The sequence below is a fragment of the Miscanthus floridulus genome, chromosome 15, assembly GCF_019320115.1.
Source record: "Miscanthus floridulus cultivar M001 chromosome 15, ASM1932011v1, whole genome shotgun sequence".
Lineage (NCBI taxonomy): Eukaryota > Viridiplantae > Streptophyta > Magnoliopsida > Poales > Poaceae > Miscanthus > Miscanthus floridulus.
Genome location: NC_089594.1, coordinates 75,850,404 through 75,865,333, shown reverse-complemented (window position 1 = coordinate 75,865,333; position 14,930 = coordinate 75,850,404).

Here is a 14,930-nt window from a genome sequence, read left to right as displayed (position 1 = left end):
CGAGCATCTCCCTCCCTCGCAAATCCACGACTGGCGCGATTTGGTTAGGATCTTCGTCGGGAACTTCCAGGGCACATACGTGTGCCCTGGGAATTCCTAGGATCTTAAGAGCTGTCACCAGAAGCCGGACGAGTCTCTCCGAGACTTCATCCGACGCTTCTCCAAATAGTTGACCGAGCTACCTAGCGTCGACGACTCGAAGATCGTTCAGGCTTTCCTCTCTGGCACCACTTGTCGGGACTTGGTCCGAGAGTTAGGTCACAACGTCCCACGCTCTGCTGCCGTGCTCCTTGACATCGCCACCAGCTTCGCCTCAGGTGAAGAGGCTGTCAGAGCCATCTTCCCCGACACCGACACCAAGGGTAAGCGGAGGGAAGAGGCCCCCGAGGCCTCAGCCTCCCACCTCCCTAAGAAAAAGAAAAAGGGGCGCCTGGGGAAGCAGGAGGTCCTGGAGGCTGATCTGGTCACGGCCACAGAGCGCAAGAATCCCCAAGGCTCCAAAGGCCCTAGGCCCTTCGACGACATGCTCAAGAAACCCTGCCCTTACCACCTAGAGCCCGGTCAGGCACGCTCTCGAGGATTGCACCATGCTGCGACGCTACTACGCTAGGCTCGGGCTTCCTGACGACGACGCCAAGCAGAAGGGCACCGGCGACCGGGACGAAGACAAGGACGATGGGTTCCCCGAGGTACGCAACGCCTTCATGATCTTCGGTGGGCCCTCGGCATGCCTTATGGCGCGGCAGCGCAAGAGGGAACATCGAGAAGTCTTCTCGGTCAAGGTGGCCACCCCCCAGTACCTCGACTGGTCTCGAGAGGCGATCACCTTCGATCGGGATGACCACCCTGATCATGTTCCGAATCCCAGGCAGTACCCACTAGTTGTCGACCCGATCATCGGCAACACTCGACTCTCCAAGGTGTTGATGGATGGAGGCAGCGGCCTCAACATCCTCTACGTCAATACCCTGGACCTCTTGGAGATCGATCGGTTGAGGCTCCAAGGCGACGTCGCCCCCTTCCACGGCATCGTGCCGGGGAAGCGCACACGACCCATCGGGCGCATCGACCTCCCTGTCTGCTTCGGCACCCCCTCCAACTACCGCAAGGAAGTCCTCACCTTCGAGGTCGTTGGGTACGGGGGAGCCTACCACGCCATTCTAGGGCGGCCATGCTACGCCAAGTTCATGGCAGTGCCCAACTATACCTACCTCAAGCTCAAGATGCCAGGCCCTAATGGTGTCATCACGATCGAGTCCACATACGAACATGCATACGACTGCGATGTCGAGTGCATCGAGTACGTCGAGGCTCTTGCAGAGGCCGAGACCCTCATCGCCCACCTCGACCAACTCAGTGGCGAGGTGCCTGACTCCAAGCGTCGCGCGGGGGCGTTCGAGCCCGCGGAAACCATCAAACTCATCCCGGTCGACCCCGCCTGCCCCGACGACCGAGCGCTGAGGATCAGCGCCACCCTCGACAGCAAATAGGAAGCCGTGCTCATCGACTTTCTCCGTGCGAACGCCGACATATTCGCATGGAGTCCCTCGGACATGCCGAGCATACCAAGGGAGGTTGCCGAGCACGCCCTGGACATCCGGGCCGGATCTAGACCGGCGAGGCAACGCCTGCGCCGCTTCGACGAAGAAAAGCGCAGGGCCATCGGAGAGGAGGTGCAGAAACTCTTGGCGGCCGGGTTCATCAAGGAAGTGTCCCACCCAGAGTGGTTGGCTAACCCCGTGTTAGTCAAGAAGAAAAATGGGAAATGGAGGATGTGTGTAGACTACACCAGTCTGAACAAAGCCTGTCCAAAGGTCCCCTTCCCATTACCTCGAATCGATCAAATCGTTGATTCCACCGCAGGGTGCGAGACCCTGTCTTTCCTTGATGCGTACTCTGGTTACCATCAGATCAAGATGAAAGAGTCCGACTAGCTCGCGACTTCTTTCATCACACCGTTCAGCATGTACTGCTACGTGACGATGCCCTTCGGCCTCAGAAATGCAGGTGCCACGTACCAGCGGTGCATGACCCAGGTCTTTGGCGACAACATCGGGCAGACCATCGAGGCCTACATAGACGACATCATGGTCAAAACCAGGAAGGCTAAGAATCTCGTAAATGACTTGAGGGTAACCTTCAAATGCCTTAGAGAGAAGGGCATCAAGCTCAATCCTGAGAAGTGTGTGTTCGGGGTCCCCCGAGGCATGCTCTTGGGATTCATAGTCTCGGAACACGGCATTGAGGCCAACCCAGAAAAGGTCTCGGCTATAACCAGCATGGGACCAATCAGAGACCTCAAGGGAGTGCAGAGGGTCATGGGATGCCTTGCGGCCTTGAGCCGCTTCATCTTGCGCCTCGGCAAAAAAAGGTTTGCCTCTGTACCGACTCTTGAGAAAGTCCGAGCATTTTTCTTGGACCCCCGAGGCCGAGGAAGCCCTCGACAGACTCAAGAGGCTGCTCACCAATCCTCCCATTCTGATACCCCCGGCCATGGATGAGGCCCTCTTACTCTACGTCGCCGCAACAACCCAAGTGGTCAGCGCCGCCATAGTAGTAGAGAGGCAGGAAGAAGGGCATACTCTGCCTACCCAGTGACCTATCTATTTCATCAGCGAGGTGCTCTCCGAGACCAAAGCGCGCTACCCCCACATCCAGAAGCTAGTCTACGCCGTGGTCCTGGCCCGGCGCAAACTGCGCCACTACTTCGAGTCACACCCAGTGACTGTGGTATCATCCTTCCCCCTGGGTGAGATAGTTCATAACCGGGAGGCCTCGGGCAGGATAGCCAAGTGGGCTGTCGAGCTTATGGGGGAAACCTTGACCTTTGCGCCACGAAAAGCGATCAAGTCTCAAGTCTTGGCCGATTTCGTGGCTGAATGGATAGATACCCAACTGCCACCTGCTCAAATTCAGACAAAGTGCTGGACCCTGTACTTCGACGGATCCCTGATGAAGACCGGGGCAGGCGCGGGTCTGCTCTTCATTTCGCCCCTCGGAGTACACATGCGCTACATGGTGCGGCTCCACTTCGCCGCCTCTAACAACGTGGCCGAATACGAGGCCCTCGTCAATGGCTTACAAGTCGCCATCGAGCTTGGGGCATGGCGCCTCGACGTCCGAGGCGACTCGCGGCTCATCATAGATCAGGTGATGAAGGAGTCAAACTGCCTCGACCCTAAAATGGAGGCTTACTACAAGATGGTACGACGCCTAGAAGACAAGTTCGACGGTCTCGAACTAAATCACGTCACGCGAAAGTACAACGAGGCCGCCGATGAGCTGGCAAAGATGGCCTCGGCACGGGCCCTGGTCCCCCTTAACGTCTTCGCCAGAGACCTCCACAAACCTTCCATCGGCTACACCTCGACAGCAGAGGAGGGCCTACCTAGGGAACCCATGGCAAAGCCCAACGCCCCCTCTGCTGCCAAGACCCCCTCGACCGAGCCCGAGGTCATGGAAGTCAACGCCGAGCCTCCGTAGACTGATCAGGACGCGGATTGGCGAGTCCCGTTCCTCAATTGGCTTGATCGGGGGAGCTTCCCGACGACCGAACTGAAGCACGACGGCTTGCGCGCCGAGCCAAGACCTACGCCCTCTACAATGGTGAATTATACAGGCGAAGCCCCTCAGGTGTCCTTCAACGATGCATCAGTTCCGAGGCGGGCCAAGCCCTGCTTTGGGACTTACACGCAGGCGCCTGCGGGCACCATGCGGCGCCTCGGACGCTCGTAGGGAACGCTTTCCGCCAAGGGTTCTACTGGCCAACGGTGGTCGCCGACGCTACCAAGCTAGTACGCTCTTGCGAAGGATGCCAGTACTATGCTCGGTAGACACATCTCCCGGCCCTGGCCCTACAAACCATCCCCATCACATGGCCGTTCGCCGTGTGGGGGCTCGACATGGTCGGGCCTCTGCAAAAGGCCCCCGGGGGCTACACCCATCTACTGGTATCAATCGACAAGTTCTCCAAATGGATCGAGGCCCGTCCGATCAATCGAATCAAATCCGAGCAGGCAGTGCTGTTCTTCACTGACATTATCCATAGGTTTGGGGTCCCCAACACCATCATCACCGACAATGGGACGCAGTTCACCGGCAAAAAGTTCCTGACATTTTGCGACGACCACCACATCCGTGTGGCCTGGTCGGCCATAGGACACCCAAGGACCAACGGCCAAGTAGAGCGTGCCAACGGCATGATCCTACAAGGCCTCAAGCCAAGAATTCACAACCGGTTGAAAAAGTTTGGCAAGAAATGGCTCGCCGAACTCCCGTCGGTCATCTGGAGCCTGAGGAACACTCCAAGCCGAGCCACGGGGTTCACGCCTTTCTTCCTAGTCTATGGGGCCGAGGCCATCCTCCCCACCGACCTGGAATATGGTTCTCCGAGGCTACAAGCCTATAATGAACAAAGCAACCGCACCACCCGAGAGAACACCCTCGATCAGCTAGAGGAAGCCCGAGACATCGCGCTACTACACTTGGCCAAGTACCAGCAGAGCCTGCGGTGCTACCAGGCCCGACGCGTCCGAGGCAGAGACTTGAAGGTAGGCGACCTGGTGTTGAGGCTAGCACAGAGCAACAAGGGTCGCCACAAGCTGACCCCACCATGGGAAGGACCGTACATCATCGCCCAAGTACTGAAGCCCGGGACCTACAAGCTGGCCAACGAGAAGGGCGAAATCTTCACCAACGCTTGGAACATAGAACAGCTACATCGCTTTTATCCCTAAATTTCCAAGCATTGTATATGTCGTTTCTCGAAATACAATTACTAAGCGTTCTTTAATTGGTCTTATTTTTCGAGAAACCCCTCGGGCCCATCGTAGGTCTCGGCAGTACAATAAACACGACAAGGGAGACTCGGCTATGCCTCGGCAGAACTAAGCCTCCCTCGGGGGCTAAATGGGGGACTCCCCCTAGGTCCCACGCACCACTCCTTAGTGTTTTTTCACAAAAATTCCTACGCCAAGACTCTAGCAGGCTCTGACGAATCATTTGTAGAGACTCCTCGGACCAAGGTCTGTTTCCTAAGCAAGAGGCCAGTAGAGTCGCGAGACGGCCTACGCCCCTGGGCTACGGCACTCCCTCACTACCTCTCGCTCAAGGGACGGCTTAGGCCCTAAAGGGGTGTTTTGCAAACGAAATCTGATCAGGAGCAACAGAGGGCAAAGGCTCGGAAACATGAGAAAAACAACTAAGAAACACAAATACGTCAGAAATAAAGGCCTCGACGGCCACAAACGTTATGATACAAAAATAACCCCTATTCTATCTTTACATAGCCCCTGGGGCCCAGATTAAGGCTCAGGGCCTCCAGCACCGGTAGATGGTAGGGGAGGAACCACCTCATCTTCAAAGAGCATCGCCAGCGCCGTGCCAGGGCCTTCCGCCGCCTCCAGCAGCTTCGCGACCGCCGCGTGGGCCTCCTCGTCATCATCAGGCAGAACGTAGCCATCACTGATGGCCGGGAGGTCGACGCCAAGGTAGTGAGAGGAGATGACGGCCATCGCCCGCTTGACACCCGTGTGCAGCACCCCTCGGAGCCACTCGCGCATCTGGCTGCTCAGCGTAATCAAGCGGCTCCCAAGGGAGCTGCCCGACTGAACCCCCTCGACCTCCAGGGCCTCGCAGGCAGAAAGGGCAGCACACTTTAGCGCCTCGTGCTCCCCAATCTCGGTCTCGAGCACCGTCTGCACCGCGCTGGAAGCCTCGGCAGCCCAAATGATCTCCGCCTCTGACTCTGCACCACGGAAAATGGAATGAGGTCGAGCCAGAGAAAAAACAACCTAAGTTAGGCACGGAAGCCCACGGAGCTCACCCTTGGCCTTCAGCTCCCAGCGTCGGGTCTCGGCCTGACAGGCCTTGGCTTTCTCCTTCAACCGCTGGGCCTCGACCCAAGAGGCCTCGGCCGCTCTGGAAGCTTCACTCCCCAGCTCTGCGTCATACAAGGAAGTTAGGGAGCGAACATAAGGGGAAGAAAACAAAAAAAGGTAACTCAAACTCACCCTCGACCGTCCCCCTCAAAACCATAGCCTCGATTTGCGAGGCCTCAACCGCAGCAAGGGCCTCGTTCAGAGCGCCTTTGGTCAGCCGATGCGCACTCTCCTCTACCCCCAGCTGCCCGGCGAGGGCCTTGCCCGAGGCCGTCGCTTCTTCAACCCGGGACCTGAAGGCATCCTAATTGCTGACGGCGTGGGTAAGCTCCTCCTCCAGCTCCTTGATCCGCGCCGCCAAGGGGGCGAGTTGTGTCTGGGTTGTGGCCGCCTCGACCTTCGCATCGGCATAGCGAAGGCGGAGGTCCTCCACCTCCGCGCTTCGTGCTGACAGAAGCTCGTTAGCATCGGCAAGAAGGCCCCTCTGCCTCTGAAGCTGGTCCCAGATTCCCCTCTCCCACCGGAGGAAGACCGACTTCCCGAGGGACCGAGTCTCGAGCTCCTGAGGAGGCAGAGCAGAGGTCGTCGATTGCGACAAAACCAAGGAAAGAACAACGTCGTGCGAGAAAGGAAAACACGAACCTGGGCGACTCCGGGCAGTTCGTCGGCCACCACGGACAGCGCCGTCTATAGTGACCGCTCCGCCAGCTCGCGGTACTGCTCGAAGGTACTCTAGCGCCCGCCCTCGGCCGTGTCCTTGAGGGTGAACAGAGGCTCCCCCTCAGGGTCGTCCCGGCTCCACCACAGTACCCACGGGTGATCCCACCCGCGGGGCTCGGGTCGCACCCGCACGAGGGCCGAGTTTCCCTCATCTAAGATCGGCGCCGGCTGCTCCATGGCATCGGTCTCCTCGGCGCCGACCACCTCCCGCGCCCAGGAAGTATCATCGGAGGAGATCGGATAGACCTCCGCCTCCCGAGCACTCTCCCGCAACAACGGCGGGCCCTGAGCCAAGGGCACGGCCGAGGCCTCCGCCGCCTGCATCTCCGCCTCCTGCACAGACGGCCTCGCCGCCATCACGACGGCCATGGTGACCTCGGGGGCTCTGGCCTCTACAATCATGGCCTCGGCGGTCTCAGGGGCTCCGGCCTCCGTCATTGTGGCCTCGGCAGACGCAGAAACGCCGACCGTGGACACTGCGGTCTCGGCGGTCATGGGCGCTGGGGCCTCCATCGCCTCAGCCCCAGAGGCCCCGGGAGCCTCGGCAACAAAGGGCACGATGGCCCCATCCGACCGTGTAGGGGCCACCTCGGCAACCCCTCCTTGGGCAGCCGGTTCCTTTGGGTCGACCCTCACCGACGCCGCGCTGCGTTGGATGGCGGCTTGTGCCTCCGCCACCCAGTGGGCAGAGGAGCCGGGGCTCGCCTTAAGCGCCTTAAGGGGCACCAAGGGGAGGTCGTCCGCAGGCCACTTCCGACTAAAGAAAATTAACCTACAGGGTCAGCACGAGACCAAAAAAGCGAACGGAAGACACCATAACCCCGCCAAAAATACACTTACTTTGAACGGGGCAGCCCCAGCTTCGCCACAGCAAACCTCATCCGCGACGGCGGAGGCGGCGGTAGTGGCGTCGCATCCGTATCCATCGGCGCTGGTCGGTCCTCAGCGGACCCTGACGCCCCTTCGGTCCTCTGCCGGGCCGGTGGCGTCGCCTCCACCGCCACCGACTCCACCGCGACCGCCGAGCTTATCGGGCTGATGGCGCGTTTGCCTAACGCCCGCGCCTCGGTCCCGGAGAGGGCCACCGCCGGCCCCACGTCCGCTTCTACTCCCCTTCCTGGGGGTGTCGGGCTGCTTGCCGACGCCCCGGGCGCCACCTCCATGATGTCAGGAAGGTGGTCTAGGGGGCCTCGCCCTACCTCGCCCTTGTCATTCCCGTCCGAGGCCTCCGTCGACAACGACGTCGACGGGGATTCCTCCAACGGGAGACCATCCTTCCGTTGTTGACGGCGGCGCTTATCCAACGCCTCGCGCGCAAGGATGTGCTTCGTGCGCTTCGCCGCCTTAGCATCCTTCCGCTTCTTCTGCGCGTCGACATGAGCGCGGTTGATCGCCCGCTGCCCCGCGTCCTCGGGAACGGGTGGCGGGGAGGAGCGCACGTCCCTCATCCCCTGAAGAAACGACAAACGCGCATAAGGAAACAAGGGATAAAGGGAGATTGAGGAGGTTCAGAGGCTACCGCGGCACTCGACTTACCAGCGAAAGGAACCCCCACGACGGTCGCATCGCGAAGGGGGTCAGGTTGCCGCCCCTCAACTTCGCATCTACCGTCTCCCCCACCCGACGGTGAATTTCCTCGTCGGAGAGGGCGGAGGAAGACATCCGGGTGCCTTCGACGGGCTCACCCGGCCTCATCTCGAACAGCCGCCGCCGCTGAGCCATCAGCGGCAGCACCCTCCGGCGGTGGAAGGCGGCCACGACCACAGCGACGGTGAGGCCATGGCTCCGCAGCCTCACCAGCCCCTCCAGGAGTGGCTCCAGCTTGGGCTGGTCGACCTTCGGGACACCCCACTTCTATTTCTCCGGGCAACTCCCCACAATCCGCCCAGTATAAGGGGGAAGTCCTCCGTCGTCGTTGCGGAGGTAGAACCAACTCATGTACCATCGGCGGTTGGAGGACGCGAGTTGGGTCGGGATGTAGAGGTGCAGGCGGTCCAGATGCACTTGGAGAGTGCAGCCTCTGGCCCTCGATGCCTTCCTCTTGCCCGACGTGCCCGTCGGCTTGGTAGTATGCCCCGCCCGGAACAAGTGGAGCCACAAATCCCAATGGGGAGCGATCCCCAAATACCCCTCGTAGACGGCAACGAAGATAGCCGCCTGAGCGATGGAGTTGGGATTAAAATTATGGACCTCCATGCCATAGTAGTGCGGGAGCGCCCGCATGAACCGGTCTGCCGAAACGCCGAGGCCGCGCTCGTGGAAGGAGACGAAGCTCACGATGTAGCTGTCGCGGGGCCTCGGCTCCAGCTCGCCGTACGGAGCAATCCACTCCGGCCTACTAGGGTCTGTCACCAGGCGGAGGAGTCCACCGTCGACAAGCGACTGAAGCATCTCCTCGGTGACGTCCGACGGATCCCAAGGGTCCGCCTCGACAACGACGACGTTGTCGGCCATGAGTGCGATGGAGGAATCGGGCGCGGCGGTGAGTTTTTTCCCTCTCCCTCCCATGCTCTCGCTTTTTTCCTCGCTTTCTCCCTAGGCTCGCTCTTCTCTCCTCTTCTTCCCGGCACCCGCTGCTTTGGCGACGGCTCGACGGAGGTGGTGCTAATGCAGGCAAGGTAAGACAAGGAGGGGCAAGATTCCTCGGGTATTTATGCAGGGAGAAGGTGAAACGAACGGGCAAAGAAATCGGGGAGGTTTTCCCCCGTCCGGCGCGGTTAACCATGAGCCGATTTCGGCGGCCCACGCGCCCATGTCTCCTGCATTAAATGCGAGGACAGTTACATCCCGTCCATCACGTCGTGCTCGGCCACTATGGCAGCAGGCGTCGTTTCGCCTCCCCATGAAACTGCCTCAAAAGGCACGCCACCCGCGGCCGAGCCAATAGGGAAGATATTTCCCACGGCCTGTTCCTTTCATAGGAAGGAACCGGGCTCTGAGCCTATTACGATCCAGGGGTTCGAAGGCTGGACCCTAAAGGGTTTCGACAGCTGCCCCAGGATAACAGAGCCAGGGGCGACTGCGGGCGAGCCTATACGGGCCGAGAGCCAAGCGAGCGAAACGCTTGGGACGCCCAAAGTTGTGTCCGAGACCGGCAGGAAAGTATCCGAATGGGATCCCACCGTAGGGAGGCACCGAGCCACCGAGGCCCAATGAATGGCCTCGGCACCCACTAGAGAAATCCTCTGGTACTCTTGGAGTGTGTCTCTGGACCGCTAGCCGTCCCCTAACGAACGGGGTTCGGACCTCTGCTTGGACTACCCGATAACAGCTCACCGGAAGTGCCACCGCTCGTGCCCATCGAGGGTAGCGAGGCACATTCCACCCCTCCTTCCGAGCGAAAAGGAAGCGCGAGGGTCACATAAAAAGTCAGGGGAACCCCTGACGGCCTTCTCGCCCTATGTAGAGGCTAGGGGGCTCCTCCTGCAAATATGCCAAGACCCCACGACCTAGGCTCGCACCCAAAGGGGCCTCGACAAACAAACCCTCACGCACGAGGGGCGTATAAAAAGTCAGGAGAACTCCCGATGGCCCTCTCACGCAGAGGCTAGGGGCTCTTCCTGCAACCTTGCCGAGACCAGAATGGGCTCGGCAAACTAACCCTCCGTCCGAACGAAAAGGACACGTGAAGATCAGATGAAAGGGCCAGAACACCCAAGACAAAGACAAATAGTCCAAAACCGCGCTAGAGGTTTCGCTACAAACACGATAAAAGGGCGCTGAGCCCGTTACGGTCCAGGGGTTCGAAGGCTGGGCCTCCAAAAGGTTTTGATAGCCGCCCTAGGGCAACAGAGTCAGGGACGACATTGGGGCGAGCCTACGAATGGCCTAGACCCGAGCGAACGGTCGCTCGGGGCGTCCTAAGTCGTGTTCGAGACCGGTGGGGAAGTATCCGAATGGGATCCCACCGTAGGGAGGCACCGAGCCACCGAGGCCCGCGAACGGCCTCTGCACCCACTAGAGAAACCCCCTGGTACTCTTGGAGTGCGTCCCTAGACCACTAGCCGTCCCCCAGTGAACGGGGCTCGAGCCTCCACTCGGACTACCCGCTAACAGCTCACCGGAAGTGTCCACGCTCATGCCCATCGAGGGTAGCCGAGCACATTCCACCCCTCCTTCCGAGCGAAAGGAAGCGTGAGGATCATACCCGAAGTCAGGGGACCCCTAACGAACCTCTCGCTCCGCGCAGAGGCTAGAGGGCTTTTTTCCTGCAGCCTCGCCGAGACCCCCGCAACCCGAACTTGCGCTTGGGGGCTCAGCAAATGCAATAAGAACTACTCGTTCAGACATGGAAATGAAGAAAGCCCCTGGAGGAGTAACTCCACTCCCCCAGGGGCTCGGGGGCTACACCCGGTGGGTGCGCTCGCGCGCACCCACCAGAACCTCAAAAAACAAACCCCAATTCCTACGGGGCAGGTATGAACCAAGCCTCGGCAAACCCTCAGGGGGAGTGCACGCACTCCCCCCGAGGCTCGGGGGCTACTGTCGGGTACCTTAGAATGGGGTACCCCAAGCAAAACATCAAATAGGTCGCTAAAGTCCCATCTAAAAAATAAAAGCTAGAAGGTAAGTCGTGGGCCCCTCACCCGCCACGACCAAATCCCACTGGGTCCTCCCCCTCCTCGCCTCGAGCCCCGAGAAGGAGGTCTCGGCATCCTGGCGCCAACTTCGCTTCGCGCGAGGCTCCCCAGGGAAGGCCTCGGCAGGGAGCACCGTCTCCGCCTCGCCCGAGGCTCTCCACGGAAGGCCTCGGCAGGAGGCGCGTTCTCCGTATCGCGCGAGGCCTCTCGCGCGAGGCCTCGGCAAGGAGCCTGATCTCCGTCTCGCGCGAGGCCTCATTCTCCATCTCGGCAAGGAGCCTGATCTCTGTCTCGCGCGAGGCCTCATTCTCTGTCTTGCGCGAGGCCTCATTCTCCGTATCGCGCGAGGCCTCTCGCGCGAGGCCTCGGCAAGGAGCCTGATCTCCGTCTCGCGTGAGGCCTCATTCTCCGTGTCGCTCGAGGCCGGCTCGTCCACGGTCCATCGCCCCCGCCTCGGCCGACCCTCCCGACAGCGCATCACGTCTCATTAATACTTTCAACCACTCCCGCAATCTCAGCTGAACAGCGGCTCAACGTCACAGAATGGCCGACACGACCCGAAGTCGCATCAGCGCCATACCGGCCGGGACAGGGCACGGCGGGGATCACCGGCCACTGTGTCCCAACACTGTGTCCACGATCAGCGCCTGGGACAGGGCATGACGGGGGTTATCGGCCACTATGTCCTAACGCTGCACCCACGATCCGCCGTCCGCTCAAGGCCTCAGCACTGTACACCGGGGCCTCGGCAATCTCGGGGTTCGTGCCTGCCGAGACCCCCCACCGTAGTACAAGCCTCGGCACCGACCAGGCCTTAGCCTCGCGCACAATCTGTCCCCCGTGGCTTGCACGTTCGCCGCCACGTCCGCTCCAAGACATTCCCAGGGCTCCCACGACGCACAGGATCTGATGGGACAACCACGTCGCCCCAGTATTCCAAGGACGGATCACTCCTACGACCACGCCGCCATAGGGACAGGCCACAGGGTTCGAACGTGCCACTCCTATTGGCACGACGCCGCATAGTGATACATGTACTGTCCTCGTCCTCCCTTCAACTATAAAAGGAGAGGATTTGTGCCACTTAGAGGGGGGGAACACCGGATAACACACACACACGCACACATTCCAGCCGCTTGAGAGCAACGTCTCAGACGGCTCACACGACACCCTGCCGAGACCTGGGACTAGTTCCCTCTCTCCCTTAGCTTGTAACCCCCTACTACGAGTACTTTGGTGCAAGGAATACAAGTTCTATCCCTCAGACTGGACGTAGGGCGCCGATTGCCTGAACCAGTATAAACCTTGTGTCTCTTTGCATCACCATCCGGAATCGGGAGCACGCAGAACAAATTCACTAGTCGGTTGAGGACCCCCCGGTCCGAAACACCGACAAGTCTGTTCGGTTGGCTGGTTCATATCATTACTGGTTTGTGAAGAAGTACTGCTGGTTGGTTTGTGTGAGAGAAAAATATTGTTCTGACTGGAAATTTACGACCGTTTACGACAAGCCACAGCCAAACGAACAGGCTGCATATCAATATCCAAGATTGTTTGATAATTTTAAATTCCAAATTTCAAAATTCCAAATTTCAAAATTCCAAATTTCAAAATCTTGGATATTGAAATTTGAAATTTAAAATTATCAAACAATCTTGGATATTGATATAGTCTATATGAAAGTTATAGTTCTCAATACGATCTACAATTTTGTAGTTGAAAAGCTTTTTGTTTGAAGTCATTTAGTGTCCCAAACTTTAATTTTAAATTTCAATTTTTAAAATTTATAAACATACAATAATATTTTGGGACCCTAAACAATTTTAATTCAAAAACTTTTCAACTACAAAGTCGTAGATCGCGTCGAGGGCTTCAATTTTGATATAAAGTTTGTCTCCATTCGAGTTCATATGAAAAAGTTATGAATTATTTTTTGATATAAAGTTTTTAGATCACCCAGTTTTGACCCAGATGAGACTCAAAACCAAGTTTAGGGACCGGGATGACACAACTAAACAAGTTTGAGGACCTAAACAGGTGATTTGCAAGTTTAGGGACCGGGATGACACAGTCGAACAAGTTTAGGGACCGAGATGACACAGATGAACAAGTCTGAGGATCTAAACGGTTGATTTATGAGTTTAGAGATCGGGATGACACAACGGTACAAGTTTAGGGACCGTTGGTGCACTTTACTCTTTTTTTTTAGTTCAAATCCACCCTATACGGCGACCTAGGGGAATTAATTTTACCATACCTCTTGGAGATTCTCGGCTAAGTAAGACTTTATTTGGCATAGCTTCATCACCTTATCCCATTTTATTCATACGTGAGAGCAGGATTCTCGGCTAAGTAAGACTTTATTTGGCATAGCTTCATCACCAGTTTGGATGTCACATCGGATGTTTTGAGGATGTCAGAAGGGGTTTTCGGATACTAATAAAAAAACTAATTACATAGCTCGTCTGGAAACTGCGAGACGACTTTATTAAGCCTAATTAATCCATCATTAGCGCATGTTAGTTACTGTAGCACTTATGGCTAATCATGGACTAATTAGTCTTAAAACATTCGCCTCGCGATTTCCAATCAAACTGTGCAATTAGTTTTTTTCGTCTATATTTAATACTCCATGCATATGTCGCAAGATTCGATGTGATGGTTTAAGGTGAAAATTTTTGGGAACTAAACCAAGCCTTAGCATGCGCGAGCCACCAACTAGATAAGGCCGTGCATGCCAGAGTGAAGGGAGTGCGTGCTCACCCGTCGTGCGTCGTGGGGAGAGACGCGGCATAGTCATGGCCGGTAAAAGCCCTCCTTGCGCCTTCCTTTCAGTTGGGGTGACGCTCTCTACCGAGCGTTCGGCCGATCGAACACGCGCTTTTGCTAGCTTGCGGATCAGGTCTGACCGGTCCATTTTTTTAAAAAAAATTCTAGACATTTCCATCGAGACAGAACCGTCTCGTGCCGCGCGCCTCGCGCCCCAACACCTCACGGCAGACCCGCCTCGTGCCGCACACCCCGCTCGTGCCTCGCGCCACCCGCGCCTCACGCTGCGCACCCCCATGCCTGCGTCAATGAGTTATCATTGGACGACAACAAGTAGATGCGCAAATGTTGTAGCCGAATGTTTGATACATTTCAGATATATATTGCATATTTTTCATTTGGATTTCACAAAAGTAGATCTGGTATTGCGTATGTTGCGATGGCTATACACGTGTGTTGCAAGTGTATGTTTCAAATGTTTTAGCTTTTTCAAACATATGTTGCAAGCGTTTCATCAAATGTTGCATACGTTATAGTGGCTATACCCGTATGTTACATGTGTGTTTTCCAAATGTTTTAGCTGTCTAATTTGGATGTTGCATATGTTGCAGTGACTATACACGCATGTTGCATGTGTATGTTCTAAATGTTTCAACTATTTTAGATGTATGTTGCATATGTTGCAGTGGTTATAGACATGTTGCAAACGTATGTTTCAATTATTTCACCTGATTTTAGTATGTTGCAGGAGGTGCTGCTCCCCACACGCTCTGACTCGCAGGCATGCAAGCGCGGCTCGCACCCATCCAGCGCTGTCTATCTCTGTCATGCGCGCTAGCTCCAATAGTCGGACATGCACGCAATGGGCGGTCAGTGCCCAAATAATCGAGCACTCCCTAGTCAAAGTGCATGTACGCATGTAGAGCGCCAGAGCGGACCAGCACCCAACGAACGCAGAACTAGACGCCCCTACACCACCAGG